The following is a 16,452-nucleotide window of genomic DNA, read 5'->3' on the forward strand; positions in this document are numbered from 1 at the left end:
CTCTCTCTCTCTCTCTCTCTGTCCCTCCCCCACTCATGCTTTGTTTCTCTCTGTCTCAATAATAAGTAGACATTAAAAAATTATTTTTGAATAAATAAATAAACAGCTCTGAGCCCATCTGCTAAGTTATGAGCCTGCACAACTGCCTGCCAGACAATGGGACTCCTCAGCACGGACACAAACCTCCCCTTTCCATGTCCGAGGGAGGACGAGGAGGACGATGGCCCCAGGGGAACGTGCAGCAATCCATCGACTCCCATCAAGATCTCAGAAAAGCAAACTTAGAACAGCCTTTCCATCTTTTTAAGTTTATTTATTTTATTTACTTTGAGAGAGACAGAGACAGCTTGGGCGGAGGGGGGCAGGCAGAGAGGGAAACAGATCCCAAGCAGGCTCCGCACTGTCAGCACGGAGCCCGATAAAGGGCTTGAACTCATGGAGCCATGAGATCATGACCTGAGCCAAAACCAAGAGTCAGACACTTAACCGACTGAGCCCCCCAGGCACCCCTGGAGCAGCCCTTCAAATGTCCAGGAAGCAGAGACAAGAGAGCACATGTATGTGAAGGCTTTCAAAGACCTCTGCAGTGGACCCTGGATTTAGAATAAAGCAGGTCAATTTGCGAGGCCATCTTTGTCCGGATGATCTCATTCAAAAGCCACACTGGCATGGTGGTCGGGGTACAGCCTAATGAAGTAAGAAGGCACAATTTTTTTTCTTTTAACTATCATATAACTATAATTATTTTTGTTCCCTCCAAAGAAATACTCTCAGAACCCCCTGGCTGGTGGTTATTACCCACAATCTTTAGCTCAGTTGAGACATATCCATTTCTTCTAAACATGGTCAGAAGATCTAGAAACAGTCAGCAACCCAGAGCCATGGGCAGAGGCCAGGGTGAGGGAGTCTTGCAGACTAGTACCGTTTTTAGTCAAAAATGAGGTAAGACTGTGAAGCAGGCAGACTTCGTTTCCACCATGGCTTGCAACTTATTCCGAAGGCAAGTCCAAAAAAAAAGAGCTTCAAAATTTTTTGAGCAAATGGTAGCACTGCTGTAAAAAAGAACCCTGCCTTTCTTGGATATACATGTTTGGAAATTCCTATTCAGAAACATAGATCTTCAGAGTCACGTTTTATAGAATGAGACGGACAGTGATCACCTGTTCCTTGGTTTGTTGCATGTGCCGCAAACAGGAAGAAGGAGAAAACTAAATAGGTACCCTGGTCCAGCCTCTGTGGCCACTGGCAAGGGTGTAGTAACTCTCACACTGGCCCCAAACCTGGGGACTGCAATGTTCACAAAGAGCTAAGGCACGGTTTGACCCTGGATGGCCAATCGCCTGATTCACTGTTGCACCTGTCTTCCCACGGGTAGGCTGCTGGGTGCTGCTATTTTGCAAGGCTTTGAATTATAAACCCCTCCCTTTTGTTTAACCAAATCAATTTTATTATTTTCTACTAACAATGGTATTATTTTATTTACTTATTGGTTTGCTTATTTACTTTTGAGTAGAGAGGACACACAATGTTACGTGAGTTTCAGGGGCACACCACTGTGATCCGACTTCTCTGTGTCACACGCCGTGCTCACCACAAGCCTGGCTACCATCATCGCCACACAACACCATTACGATACTACGGACTATATTCCCCATGTTGCACCTTTTATTCCCATGACTCATTCATTCCGTAACTGGAAGTCTGTGCGTCCCACTCCCCTTCACCCATCTTACCCATCCCCCACACATCTCACTCTTGATCTCGGCTTGGGTCATGATCTCACAGTTCGTGGGATTGAGCCCCACGTCGGGCCCTGTGCTAACAGCACGGAACCTGCATGGGATTCTCTGCACCCCCTCTCTCTGCCCCTCCCCTGCTGGTTCTCTCTCTCCATCAAAATAAAATTTTTTAATAAACTAAAATAAAAATGAGAATTAAAAAAAGAAAAGCATTCTTCTTGGGGGGAGTTCCACAAGAATATAAAACAGCTCTGGCAAATGAGAAACCAAAGCCCTGGCTGGTTGATGAAATACTAACAGAGGGAGGGGCCCCAGGGCATTTATGAGCTTAGGGGACGCTGACACCAATTTTCAGGCAGCTTTCTCTTACAAGGAGATTGTGTTCTAACTCTTTGGGGGGGGCGGGGTTGGACTTGAAATGTATTTTCCTTTTGAAAGGAAGAATAAGGATTAAAGAGGATGGTTCCTGGGACAGAAAGAAAAAAGCAATTCTCTCCCAGGAGGTAAGCAACACAAGGGATGGGGGGGAGGGGCACAGAGATACACATAACCAGCAGATGCCCTTGACGGAGAGGTGGGGCGGTCTCCCCTGGCAGTTCACAAAGTCAGGAACATTCAGAAATGCTCATTTGGTTTCCAAGCTGTTGAAAGGGGGCACAGACGGAAGAGCAAGAGTAATATCGCCCATTCTTGCAGGGAAAGGAGAAGTTTCCGCTGGGAGGGCCTGAGTTATGCAAACTGGCTCGCAGCCTTAGGTGCCCATTCCAGTCTTGCTTTCTCATTCAGGTCAGTTGGATCTGAGTAAAAAACTGGGCCAGACCACGCGACATGTAAACTGGCTTCCCTCATTTCCGCAGTCCGTCTGTAACCCTAACTGATGCATATGCTCTTGTTAGCTTGAACGGGAGCTGAATGCAGGGTTCTGATTTGTTTAATTTTACATCAGTTCTCGAACACAAGGAGTGCGGCCGAGGACGAGAATGACAAGCCCAAGAGCGGATGCTAGCCTTATCTTACACGCGATCTCTGGCTTCCAGGGCCACAGGGAGAAAGGGCCTTTAGTTAGGAGGTGAGTAAAACCCCAACCCAGTTCAGGAAGGGACCTCCAAGGCTCCCTACTTGCAAGGTCCCTGGATCTCGAGCTGTTTATTGCTCATGGGAGCTTTTTTGTCTGTAATTCCTTAAACGTTCAGCACAGTGCTAAGAGGGTCCTCTCCGTCCTGGGAAGCCTGAAGTTTTATAGTAGAATAGCTCGGGCCTCAGGAAGGAGTGTTCTATTTTCTTAACTGATGGGTAGCTTTCATTCTCTGCATTTGAGAGCACCTGAATTTGAACAGCCTTGTGGACACACGTCACAACGCAGGAATATTCTTGACATTTCATTTTACCTATATCCTTTTTCTGAAAGCATTTCCCAAAATAAATAAAAATTGCATAACAGTAAAAGGATGGGGGAGCCTAACACTTCCTTCATGGGGGAATATTCTGGGGCCCTGAAAGGCCTTCAGATGAGGAAACGGCCTCAAAGAGATGATATTTAATTCAAAGTTACACTTGGAACATATGGTGGTTAGAACAAGAAACTGGATGTCTGCTCCTTAGAGAGTTCTGGAAAAACTCCACGAAAGTAATGCTGAAGTCAGTCTTTATACCCTGTGGTTTTGTTATACAGCAAAGAAAACCCACTCGCTTCTCGTTATCTGGCCAATATCCTGAGATTCATTTGATGTTCTGGTTTATTTATTAGCTGTTTTGAGTGTGGGAGAAAAACCTGCAAAATTGTGCAGAGAGCTCTTCTTGAACCCCGTGTTTCTGGGGAATTAAAAGATTGTGTTGAGGATATCTTATCTCAGAGTCTGATGCTAATTTCCTCTGCTATATGGCAAAGAAACTGTTGCATAGTAGCTCTCCCTGGCCAAAGTTGCTTTTCTTTTATTTTCCAGCCTGTGCATAAAGAACAGCCTTTGGAATGGCTCCTATGCTATCAGTACACAGCATACTATCTACGGTACTGGTAAAATAGATGCACTCGTAAATTCAGGAAGGTTCCGCGCTCAATTGGATGAGACTGCATTAAAGATTTGAGACTTTCCTCTGAGGGCTGATGTTTCCTAACCGCTCCCCAAGACGGACCGTGGCTTCCGAGCGGTGCTGCCTGACCCCAACCGTGGACAAGCACAGCGTGTGTCCTTCTCCGTGTTCTCGGCTCCTGGGACTCTGCCGCTTGGGGCCATAATTACTGAAAGCCTCTTTGAGGTCCCTGGCCCTGGCCCTCTGACCTTTGGGGGACACTCTCCATGGCTGGCTGATGAGCCTTCCATGTGCTTTAGTGTAAACGGCCCTGTGGTCTGGGGGAGGCCACCCCATTCTTGTCAAGAGGGCACCTGTGAGGAGCCAAAACACGATGTTGAATGCTGTAAATCGATGCCAGTGAGACGTCCTGACTTTTTAAAATACAGTTTTTGTAATGAAAATATAATCGAAGATGGGATATCTTGAAACTATTGCCTTGGAAACACAGTTTTTGACACATTTTTCCATTAGAGTCTATTTTTAAAGAAAGAATACAGTACTTAATGTTGGGGGTGGGGGCGGGGCTGGGGTATTATTAATGTCTTTTGTTTTCTCTTTAGCCTTTCAAATTTTTCCAAGTTTTCTATAGGAACATGAGATAATACCTTTATAATTTGGGGAAAAAATAAGTCATTAAAACAGAATAACCTTTCAAAAAGGCAATGGTTTTTCTTTTAGAAAAAGACGGAAAAGTCATCAAACTATACACTGAAAACAAGTACATTTGTTTGTGAATCATGCCTCCATAAAGTTGATTTTAAAGGTTTTTTTTTTTAATGTTTATTTGGGGTGGGAGGCTCACACGCAAGCGTGAGCCAAGGAGGGGCAGAGAGAAAGGGAGAGAATCCCAAGCAGGTTCCGTGCTGTCAGTGCAGATCCCGATATGGGGCTCGATCTCAAAAATCCTGAGATCATGACCCAATCCAAAATCAAGAGTTTGGAACTTAACCCACTGAGCCACCCAGGCATTTCAATTTTAAGAAGTTTTTTAAGGGATACCTGGCCACTTTAGTCAATAGAGCAAACGACTCTTATTAACCTCGGAGTCATAAATTCAAGCCTCACATTGGGCATAGAACCTACTTAGAAAAAAAAAAGTGTTTATAAAAATCCTTAAGTTCTTAAATTGTATTTTGAACAGCATGCGTTATAGTCCATAAGTTATAATCTTTAGGGACAGTTAATTTGTGTAAACAGTAGATGTACATGTTAAATTTCTAAGTGTTTGCTTTCAAGATAATTACATTTAAGTTCTCTAATTTTGGTGCTACCAATTTTAGATTTGGGTTTCTTGTAGCCTACTATTACTAAAGGTAACTGATATAACTGTAGAACAGATCAAATAATAAAATTCCTGTTTAATGATACACAGTTTCAGTTTGGAATGAGGAAAAAGTTCTGAAGACAGACAGTGGTGATAGTTTCACAACAATGTGGATATTCTTTTTCTAAAGCTATTATTTTTTTATTTAAAAAAATTTTTTTACATTTATTTTTGAGAGACAGAGAGAGCACAAGTGGGAAAGGGGCAGAGAGAGAGGGAGACACAGAATCCGAAGCAAGCTCCAGGCTCTGAGCCGTCAGCACAGAGCCTGATGTGAGGCTCAACCCAGAAACCGTGAGATCATGACCTGAGCTGAAGTTGGATGCTTAACAAACTGAGCCACCCAGGCGCCCCAGCAATGTGGATATTTTTGATGCCACTGAAGTGTACACTTAAAAATGGTTAAAATGGGGGTGCCCGGCTGGCTCAGTTGACTAAGCATGTTACTCTGGATCTCAGGGTTGTGAGTTTAAGCCCCACTTTGGGTATAGAGATTACTTGTAAAAAAATTTTAAAAATTTTAAATGGTTAAAATGATAAATGTATGTGATACACATTTTACCAACTTTGGCTTCTACCTAAACACTTTTTGAGGGGATTTCATAGTTTTTAAATGGAAACCGATATAGGAGAAATGTCTGCCTGATCCCTCAGGGTGCCTTCACCAGCAAGAATTCTAAAATTAGAGCCTCAATTTCTTCCATTACACTAATTGTAATGCAAAGTCCCTGAGATGAAACTTTTCCATTTAGTGATTTTTCATGAAGTCCAGAGGCACAGAAAGGCGTGTCTGGGGAAACATATCCAAATCTGCCAGGTGCAAGGCCCCTGTGCAATGAGAAAAGCTGACACCAAAATTACTGATGCTCCGCCTGCCTTCATTCAAACAAATATTTACTGAGTGCCCCCTACGTGCCAGGCACCACGCCAGAACTTGGGTCTGACACCTGCTCCCCGGGATCCCAACCTGCTCTCCCTCACACTACTTCGCTGTTGGTCGATTTCAAATAGGTTACAGGACTTGGTGTGACTTGCATTTCTCAAAGGAGCCAAGTGTTTTCTTGTTTCCTTTTTATTACTTTCTTTGTACTTTGAAATGAGTCAAACTTGCAGAAGACTTGCAAGATTATTACAAATAACTCCTGAATATCCTTCACCCGGATTCAGCCATTACTGGTGTTTTGCTTTCTCGTGAGTTCTGGCTCTCTCTCTCCCTTGCCCTCCATCCTCCCTCCCCTTCCTCCCCTCCTCTCCAGCCCTCCATCCACATCCATCCAGCCCCTCCCTAGCCCCTTCCCACTCTCTCTTCTTCTCTCCTTATGTAGTTTTTCTGGAACCATGTCCAAATGCCTACGTTTTAAAATACCAACGGGAAGTCTCCCTCCTCAACCACACAGTGGGCTGACGGTATGTGAGGGGACCTGGCTTACTCAGTTGCTTTTCACACGACCTTTCCGATAGGACTCCAGGCAGAAGGAAATCCTCGTTATTTTAAACTCCCTTCCCTATGATTTAACGGAGCAACTAGAGCCGCCTCACATTTAACCTGACTTCTCCATGATACGATCTGGTCCTGTTTCCTTTTGTTCCAGTCACTGAATATCTCTTGATAAAAGTATTTCCTTGTAAAATGCAGTGGCTCCACCTTCCACAGCCTCTCAGTTAGAACCTGCTCAGCACTCCTCCTGACATCGTCAACATAAAGCAATATTTCCCTTCCATTTTATCATTTTTAGACAATTTTTTCCCAGAGATACACATAGCTTATAAACAGCACCCCCAATGAAATTAATGGAAGAGATACATTCATGTACTATATCTCTGTTTTTTATACATAGAAGAATAAGATGTTTAGCATCACCACCTCATGAACCAATTGTTTTATTGCTCTGTTAAAAATCTGAGGTGTAAAGTCACTCACAACTGGGCTGTGGGTAAAAAGGACAAACAGCAAGGTATTAACCACATAAGAGATGATACTCCAATTCAGCTCAGAATCCTAAGCTGGATCAGGTCTAACCAAAGACCCAAAGCCTCTAAGTGGCCTTTCTGCAGACTTAGTCTAGGGTCCACCTGGCCCCCAGGACAAGCTCAGAATATTATGGAAGATTTTGCATATCCAAATCTAGAGCGGAAGTCTTTTTTTTTTAATGTTTATTTATTTTTGGAGGGAGAGAGAGTGACAGAGTATGAGTGGGGAAGGGGCAGAGAGAGAGGGAAACACAGACTCCGAAGCAGGTTCCAGGCTCTGAGCTGTCAGCACAGAGCCCGATGCGGGGCTCGAACCCACAAGCTGTGAAATCATGCCCTGAGCTTCACCGAGTGAGCCACCCAGATGCCTCTAGAGTGGAAGTCTGAAGAGACACAGATAAATCTAGTAAAGAGGAGGTGGACGAGCTTGGATTGTGTAAGAATTCCTTCCTCAGGAAAGTTAAATATAAAAATAGGGCCGTCCATGGAAGAATGCCAATTCAGGGGAAAACCTGAATACTTAAGACTTACCATGAGCAGGAGGCACGCTTTCTTTCTAGACCACAGCTCCAAAATTATAAAATAAATTTTTTAAAAAATCAGTCGAACACAGAAGAACTTGAAACTGGATCTGACATCTCAAGAACAGTTCTCCAACAACAACAGACTACACATTCCTCCTCTCAAGTAGACACGGAACATTGGTTGTGAAGCACGATGAAATTAAAAGAAAGGCAATAATAAGAAACATGCTCTCCGACCACAAGAGAAATGAGTAACTGAAAGATAACAGGAAAATCTTCAAACACTCGGAAATTAACATACTTCTAAATAATTCAGGACTCCAAGACAAAGAATCAATGGAAATCAGAAAATATTTTGAACTGAACCAAAATGAAAAAACAACACATCAAAATTTGTGAGGGCAACTAAAGCAGTGCCTAGAGGAAAGTTTATAGCATGAAATGTTTACATTATAAAAGAAGAAATGGCAATAATTTAAGCTTCTATATTAACAAAAAAGGTAGGAAAAGACACTGAATATAAAAAGAAAGAATATTAGAGCAGAAATCGATTACATTGAAAACAAAAGTAATAAAGACCATCAATGAAACAAAAAAAGCTGGTTCTTAGTAAGATCAAGATCCATAAATTGATAAACCTCTATCTAGTAAGACTAACAAAGACAAAAAGAAAGAAGACACAACTTACCAATATCAGAAAAAAGAATGAGGGACTATCACTAGGAGCCTCAAATATATTAAAAGGACAGTAAGGGAATACTTTAGGGAGCTCTACTATAAATTTGACAGTTTATAATAAATGGCCCAATTCCTCAAAAAGTATAAAATATCGAAACACACCCAAAATGAAATAGGCTGAACAGCTTTGTAACCATTAAAGAAACTGACTTTGTCTTTAAAAACCTTTCCAAAAAGAAATCTCCAGGCCAGATGGTTTCCCTAGTGATTTCTACCAAATATTTAAAGAAATAACACCAACTCTACATAATTTCTTCCAATAAAATATAACAGAAGGGACACTGCCCAAATCATTTAAGGCCAGCACTACCCTGATACCAAAACTAGACAAAGGCAATATAAAAGAAGTATCAGGGTGCCTGGGTGGCTCAGTCGGTTAAGCAGTCAACTCTTGATTTTGGCTCAAGTGATGATCTCAGGATTTGTGGGATTGAGCCCGCATCAGGCTCTGTCTGCACTGGCAGCGTGGAGCTTGCTTGGGATTCTCTCTCTCCCTTTCTCTCTACCCTTCCCCCACTCATATGTGCACGTGCTCGCTCTCTCTCAAAATAAATATAAACGCTTAAAAGAAAACTAAAGGGGTGCCTGGGTGGCTCAGTCAGTTAAGCGTCCAACTTCAGCTCAGGTTATGACTTCAGGTGCGTGGGTTCAAGCCCAGCAGCATCAGGCTCTGTGCTGACAGCTCAAAGCCTAGAGCCTGTTTCCAGTTCTGTGTCTCCCCTCTTTCTCTGCCCCCTCCTGCTTATGCTCTGTCTCTCTCTGTCTCAAAATAAATAAAACATTTAAAAAAATTATAAAAGAAAACTACAAGCCAATATGTTTCAACATAGATGCAAAAATCCTTAACAAAATATTAGCAAATTGAAACCTAAAAAAAAAAAAAAAAAAAAAAAGACTATACCATAACCAAAATAAGGTTCATCCCAGGATAGCAAGGCTGTTTCAGAATTCAAAAATCAATCAGTGTAATCTATCACAGTGATTGAAGAAAGCGGCATCAGAAAGGACCACATGGTAGGCACTTTCGTCCCTGCTAGCTACAGATCTGTGTCTCAGCCACTCAACTTTGTCACGACAGAGTGACAACAGACATAGACATTATGTAAGCAAATATAGGCAAGGGGTATTTTAACAACACCTCATTTACAAAAACAACAACAAAAACAACAAGAGCCTTTTATAATAAAAACACTCAACAAACTAGAAATAGAAGGAAACGACTGAAATATAATAAAGGTCATTTATGACAGCAAACTTCATACTTAGTGACGAAAGACTGAAACCTTTCCTTTTAAGATGAGGAACAAGCCAGGGATGCCCACTCTTGCCAACTTTTATCCAGCAGAGCACTAGAAGTCCTAGGCAGAGCGGGCACACCAGAAAAAGGAATCAAAGGCATCCAAACTGGAAAAGAAGAAGTATAATTATCTGTTTGCAAATGCAATGATCATATGTATAAAAACCCCTAAATATTGCACACACACAACAAAAAACAACAACAACAAACCTGTTAGAATAAACGAATTTGGCAAAGTTACAGGATGCAAAATCAACCCATAAAAATCAGTTTTGCCTCTGTACACTAGAAAGCAACAGTCCCAAAAGGAAATCAAGAAAACAATTCCAAGACATAGGCAGTATTCTCTGGCATATCAGCCTTCGCCACATATGTAACAAATACATCTCCTCAGGAAGGGACAAAAGCAAAACTAAACTCCGGGGATAAGCTGAAATAAAAGCTCTCCCACAGCACAGGGCCCCATCAACGAAACAAAAAAAGCAACCTGGTGAATGGGAGAAGACATCTGTAAGTGATATGTCTGATAAGGGAGTAGAATCCAAAATAGATAAAGAACTTTTATAACACCAAAAAAAAAAAAAAACCACAACCCATATACTCCAATTAAAAAAATGGACAGAGGACCTTGAACAGATCATTCTTCTTTTTTTTTAAGTTTATTTATTTATTTTGAGAGAGAGTGTGGGCAAGAAGGCAGGCAGAGAGGGCGAGAGAGAAGGAGGGTTCACACTGTTAGTGCAGAACCCCACACAGGGTTCACACTCACAAACCATGAAATCGTGACCTGAGCCAAAGTCGGATGCTTAACCGACTGAGCCACCCAGGTGCCCCCAGACATTTTTTCAAAGAAGACATCCAGATGGCCGACAGACACATGACAAGATGCTCAACATCACTCATCATTAGGGAAAAACAAATCAAAACCACAATGAGATACCACCTCACACCAGTCATAATGGCTAGTAGGAAAAAGACAAGAAATAAGTTTTGGCAAGGATGTAGAAAAAAGGAATCTCCTGCTCACTGTTGACAAGACTGGAAACTAGTACAACTGCTGTGGAAAACAGGATGGAGTTTTCTCAAAAAATTAAAAAACGGGCATACTATACCACCAGCAATTCCACTATTAGGTATTTAGCAAAAAACCAAAAACATAATTTGAAAACACAGGCAAACCTACATTTATTGCAGCATTACTTACAACAGCCAAGATATGGAAGCAAACCAGTGTCCATCGATGGATGGATAAAGAAGATGTGGTACACACACACACACACACACACACACACACACACACACATACACACACACACTGAGGAATATTACTCAACCATAAAAAAGGACGAGATCTTCCTATATGCAACAACATGGATGGTCCTCGAGGGTATTATGTTACGTGAAATAAGCCAGACAGAGACAGACAAATACTATATGACTTCATTTATATGTGGAATCTAAAAAAACAAAACAAAACAAAAATGAACAAATAAAGAGACTCCTAGATACAGAGAACAAACTGGTCACTGCCACAGGGGTGGGCGTCAGGGGGATAGGTGAAATAGATGATGGGGATGAAGAGGTACAAACTCCCAAAAAGTAAGTCCTGGAGATGAAAAGTGCAGCATAAGGAATACAGTCAGCAACACTGTAACAACGTTGTATGCTGACCGATGGCTCAGTGCACTTACTGTGGTAAGCACAGCACAACGTACAGAATTGTTGAATCACTACGTTGTGCACCGGAAACTAATATAACATTGTATATCAACTATACTTAATAATGAATTTTTTAAATGTTCATTTGTTTTTGAGAGAGAGGGCTGAGAGGGGGCTGAGGGGGTGCAGAGAGAGAGGGGGACAGAGGACCCAAAGTGGGTTCTGCACTGACAGCAGCGAGCCCATTGTGAAACTCAAACTCACGAGCTGTGAGATCATGACCTAAGCCAAAGTTGAATGCTTAACCCACTGAGCCACTCAGGTGCCCCAATAATCTATTTTTAAGAAGAAAAAAATTCCATTAACAATAGCATCAAAATGAATTAAATACTTAGAAATAAACCTAACAGGGGCTCCTGGGTGGCTCAGTCATTTGACCATCCAACTCTTGATTTCAATTCAGGTCATGATCTCATGGTCCATCCGTGAGTTCAAGCCCCACATCAGGCTCTGCCCTTGGGATTCTCTCTTTCTACCCCACCCCTGCTCACTCATGCACTCTCTCTATCAAAATAAACAAACATAAAAAAAAGAAACCTAGCCAAAGAAGTAAAAGACTTGTACACTAAAAACCACAGTAATTTCTGGAAGAAATTAAGGAAGACACAAAGAAATGGGAAGCCATCCCATGTGTCATTAGATCAGAAGACTTAACATTGTTACGATGTCCATACTTCCCAAAGTGATCTATAGATTCAGTGCAATTCCTATCAAATTCCAAGTGACATGTTTTTAGAGAAATAGAAAAATTCTTGGGGTGTCTGGGTGGCTCAGTTAATGGTCCAACTTTGGCTCAGGTCATTATCTTGCAGTCCTGAGTTTACATTCCACATGGGGCCATGTGCTGACAGCTTGGAGCCTGGAGCCTGCTTCAGATTCTGTGTCTCCCTCGCTCTCTGTCCCTCCCCCTCTCTCTCTCTCTCTCTCAAAAATAAACAAAAACTTCTAAAAAATAAAAAAACAAAACATAAAAACTGATCCCAAATTCATACGGAATTCCAAGGGAACCTGAGTAGCCAAGATAATTTAAAAAAAGAAGAGCAAACTTCAAGGACTCACACATCCTGAATTCAAAACATATTACGAAGCTACAGTAATCAAAACACAACCACGCTGGCATAATGACAGACAAGTAGACCAATGGAACAGAGCAGAGCCCATGTGTTATTGGGTCACATCTACAGTTAAATGATCTGACAGGAAAGCCGAAAGTACTTACCAGGAAAAGGTCAAAGGGTGCTGGGCAAACTGGATGTCCACGTGCAAAAGAATGAAGCCAGGCCCTTAATTTACACCATGTACAACAATGCATTCAAACGGGGTACCTGGTTGGCTCAATCAGGAGAGCATATGACTCTTGATCTCAGAGTTGTGAGTTTGAGCCCCACAATGGGCACAGGGCGGAAGGAAGAAACAAACAAACTTAAGACCTAAAACTATAACACTCCTAGAAAAAAACACAGGAGAAAACTTCCTGACATAGGACTTGGCAATGATTTCTCAGATTATCATACCAGAAGCAAGAAACAAAAGCAACACAGACTGATGTGGCTACATCAAATTTTAAAAATTTTGTGCATCCAAGGAAACTATCAACAGAGTGAAAGGCAACCTATGAAACAGGAGAGAGAATCTATTCTTTTAACAAGTGGCAAAAACGCATTTCACGATACACATGATGAAGAGTTAAGCCACCTGGGTGGCTCAGCCAATTAACTGTCTGACTCTTGATTTCAGCTCAGGTCATGATCTCAAAGGTTCTTGGGTTCAAGCCCCGCATTGGGCTCTATGCACCGACAGCACGGAGCCTGCTTGGGATTCTCCCTCTTTTCTCTCTCTGCTCCTCCCCTGCTCACGCTCTGTCCCTTTCAAAATAAATAAATAAGCTTTAAAAAAAAAAAAAAAAAAAGAACCAAGCTGTGCTTCTGTGGCATACATACCATGCTCCGTGGGATGATTTATGACAAATCGGATTAACCTGGCACATCCAAACCCAGGGCAAGAAAACTCTTCCCAGCTCTGGGTAGCAATGCAGACTGCCCATGCTGCTCCGTTTCTGTTACATTTCTTAATATCTGCACAGTGCTGGACCACCTGGGTGGCTCAGTCAGTTAAGTGCCTGACTTCTGGTCAGCTCATGATCTCAGGTTCGTGAGTTCGAGCCTCCTGTCGGGCTCTGGGCTGACAGCTCAGAGTCAGGAGCCTGCTTCAGATTCTGTCTCCTTCTCTCTCTCTCTCTCTCTCTCTCTCTCTCTCTCTCTCTCTCTCTCTTTGTCCCTCCCTGCTTGCACTCTGTCTCTCTGAAAAATAATAAACATTTTTTTCTTACAAAACCATAATTTTAATAGGCTTATCTGCTCAGATACTATAGTGAACTCTCACATGTACAGATTTCTGAATCATTTTTGGTGCTCCAGGAGCCTAAAATTAAGAGATACCATCATACAAAGAAATGTAGTTAAGTAGAAGCTCGAAGAAAATCACTTGAGTCTGCTTCCTGCCTAAAGTTAACTATAAATAAGCCATCTAGTGCAATATCTGCCCCCAAGACAAATGACAACAGTCACCTATGATGACCTGGTTCCCAGAGGAGATCTCCTCTGACCGAGACGGTTAATGGTGGCAGCTCACTTCTTGGGAAAGGATTCTTCGTGAACACCCAGAAACAGCCGAAGCCATTACTTGCTCTCATCATATCCCTGTATCTTCAGAGTTGGAAGAAGAATGTGAGGCTGTACTGTGCGCCTAGAAGAGGGTCTTCTCCGGACCCCAAAGCCACCAGTGCCCTGATCTTGGACTTGCCAGCCTTCAGAATCGTTCTTTTGCTACCTGTGAGTCGTGCTCCGGTTCTGCCAACGCTCCTCCTCTGGGTCCATCCAGTGGATCAGCCATAGAGGAAACAACAGGGATTTTCTTAGCCTGGAAATAATCGTAGGCCTTCTTTCCACAGACTAAGAGTGTGACATTCTTCCCACTGTTCTGGATCCTGTCTACCACTTCCTCATAGGTTCTTCCAGCACCTTCTTTCCATTCACTTCGATGATGACATCCTCATCCTCCAGCCCTGCCACTTCCGCAGGGCTGCCCTTCTGTACCTCTCTGATGAACGAGCCTGGCCGACCGTGAATTGCGTTTAAGTGAAAGCCACAGCCATGTTCACCTTTAACCAGCCGGCAGAGTTTAGGCTTATGATCTCCTACTTCCTCTGTAGTATCTGGACTTGAAACCTCCAGAGAAGCCAGAGCCGAAGCCAGAGCTGGAACTGGAGCCTCCTTGACAGAACCATTAGGAAGTTCTTGACTTTGATAGTAGAGAAATGGAGAAAAATGAGCCAGTCTATACATGTCGTCCGTCTCTGTCTACCACCAGCAGCGACGTCTGATCTCCGCCCTTTCTAATCATTTCCACCACACTGTCATGATCCAGGGTTTCCACAGACTCGCCGTTGACAGCGACTACCAGGTCACTGTTGTTCAAGCCAGCCTCCTCTGCTGGACTTCCAGAATCTATGTCCTTGACAACTTGACCTTTTTGTTCTGGGCCTGCCCTTAGGTAGAAACCATAGCCATTGCTTCCCTTCTTCATCTTCACAAGCCGGGGCTGGGGGGGTAGCAGTTTCAAATTGGCGGTCCCTCTCCTGAATTTGATCTGCTCAGTGTGGAGCTTGCAGTCTCGTCCGCCAGCAGGAGCGGACGCGGCCCCCAGAGCTCTACACCTTTGCAACCACTTCGTCATGGCTGGCGTCTTCCACATTCTCTCCATTTACTTCAATCAAGTGATCGCCAGCCAGGACACCAGCTTTCATAGTCACACCGTGAGGGGTTATATCAGTCATGTACACTCCCTTTTCACCTTGGACAGTTTTCAGAGAGAAGCCATAGCTGCTCCCCTCCTTCACCAGGTAGCAGAGTCGTGGCTGGGTCCAAGTCTCTGCTCCTTCATTCACCACAGGGGACAGTTTCTTATCATTCAAACCCAGCTCCTTCTGACTTTGACCCAACTCTTTCAGGTCCACCCGTTTTTTCATGGCCTTCTCATAGGAATCCCCATCCAGGTCACTGAATTCCCACTCTTTCTGACCAGATCCACAACCTGCATGTGCTCTTCCTTATCCACAAAGACACCACTGATCCTAAGAACTCGATCTCCATCCTTGAGGCCCGCCTTCTCTGCTGGGCTACCCTTCTCGACCACCCGCACCAGGTGGCCATCAGTGTCCTTCTCAATTCGCAGCAAGAAGCCATAGCTTTGCCCTTCTTGTTTAGACAGCTCACATTCTCGTGGGTGGAAGGTGGAGGCCATTTCTGGATTGGGAAGAAGAAAAGCTGGTCCGTTCACCAGGGAATTCTCTCTCTGCTGGTGAGCTCTAGTCTTGGAACTCACTGGACTTTGAACAAAGATTGATTTAAAAGCTGATGTATTTAACAGGGACCTGTGGTCTGAGTTCAAGTGACCTCCGTCCTGCTTCCTGCCAGCTGGTGGCAATAAACATTTTTTTTTAATTCACACAGCGCTTACTATGTGCCACACACTGGCCCTTGCACGTTACAAATGTTGATTCATCTATCTTAATCCTCACAGTGATCCAACAAGGTAGGTTTTCTCACTAGCCTAATTCTACAAATGAAGAAACTAAGGCAGAGAAAAGAGACTAAGTAGTATATCCACGTAAGGACCAGAGCCTTCCATCTCTGCTCACCGATAAAAGCAAGGCTCCTTTGCTGTCCTGTCCTGCAGGCAGTGACTGTGGATGGCAGTGCCGGCCCCACCAAAGACCGGATGGGGATAAAACCCATCTGCTTGGCAAATCAGATGGCCGTCCAACCCTCTGAAAACCAGGGTTTTCCTTATTTTGCTCTTAGCTTTCTCTTACTGCAATTCAGAGAGACTGCAATGAAAAGGTTGTCGGGATCAGGTTTATGAGGTCTTGCCACCCCTGTGACTATTCAACAAGAAAGGAACATCTGGTCCTTTCTGACAGGCCATCTGCAGTGCCTCCCGGGAAGGACATCCCGTGTGCGCCTGGTCAGTGGGAAACCTCACTGCTGGGGCTCCGTGCAGAGCACA

At 43.4% G+C, this 16,452-nt stretch overlaps 1 protein-coding gene and 1 pseudogene across 1 annotated transcript in view; both read right to left on the reverse strand.

The window, feature by feature from the left end:
- OSBPL10 (oxysterol binding protein like 10) overlaps window positions 1-16,452 on the reverse strand; it is a 298,037-nt gene that overhangs the window by 265,363 nt on the left and 16,222 nt on the right. The gene's annotated exons all lie outside the window — the stretch shown is intronic.
- LOC115292509 lies at window positions 14,194-15,819 on the reverse strand (annotated as a pseudogene).

This window comes from Suricata suricatta, chromosome 5 (assembly GCF_006229205.1).
Source record: "Suricata suricatta isolate VVHF042 chromosome 5, meerkat_22Aug2017_6uvM2_HiC, whole genome shotgun sequence".
Taxonomy (NCBI): domain Eukaryota; kingdom Metazoa; phylum Chordata; class Mammalia; order Carnivora; family Herpestidae; genus Suricata; species Suricata suricatta.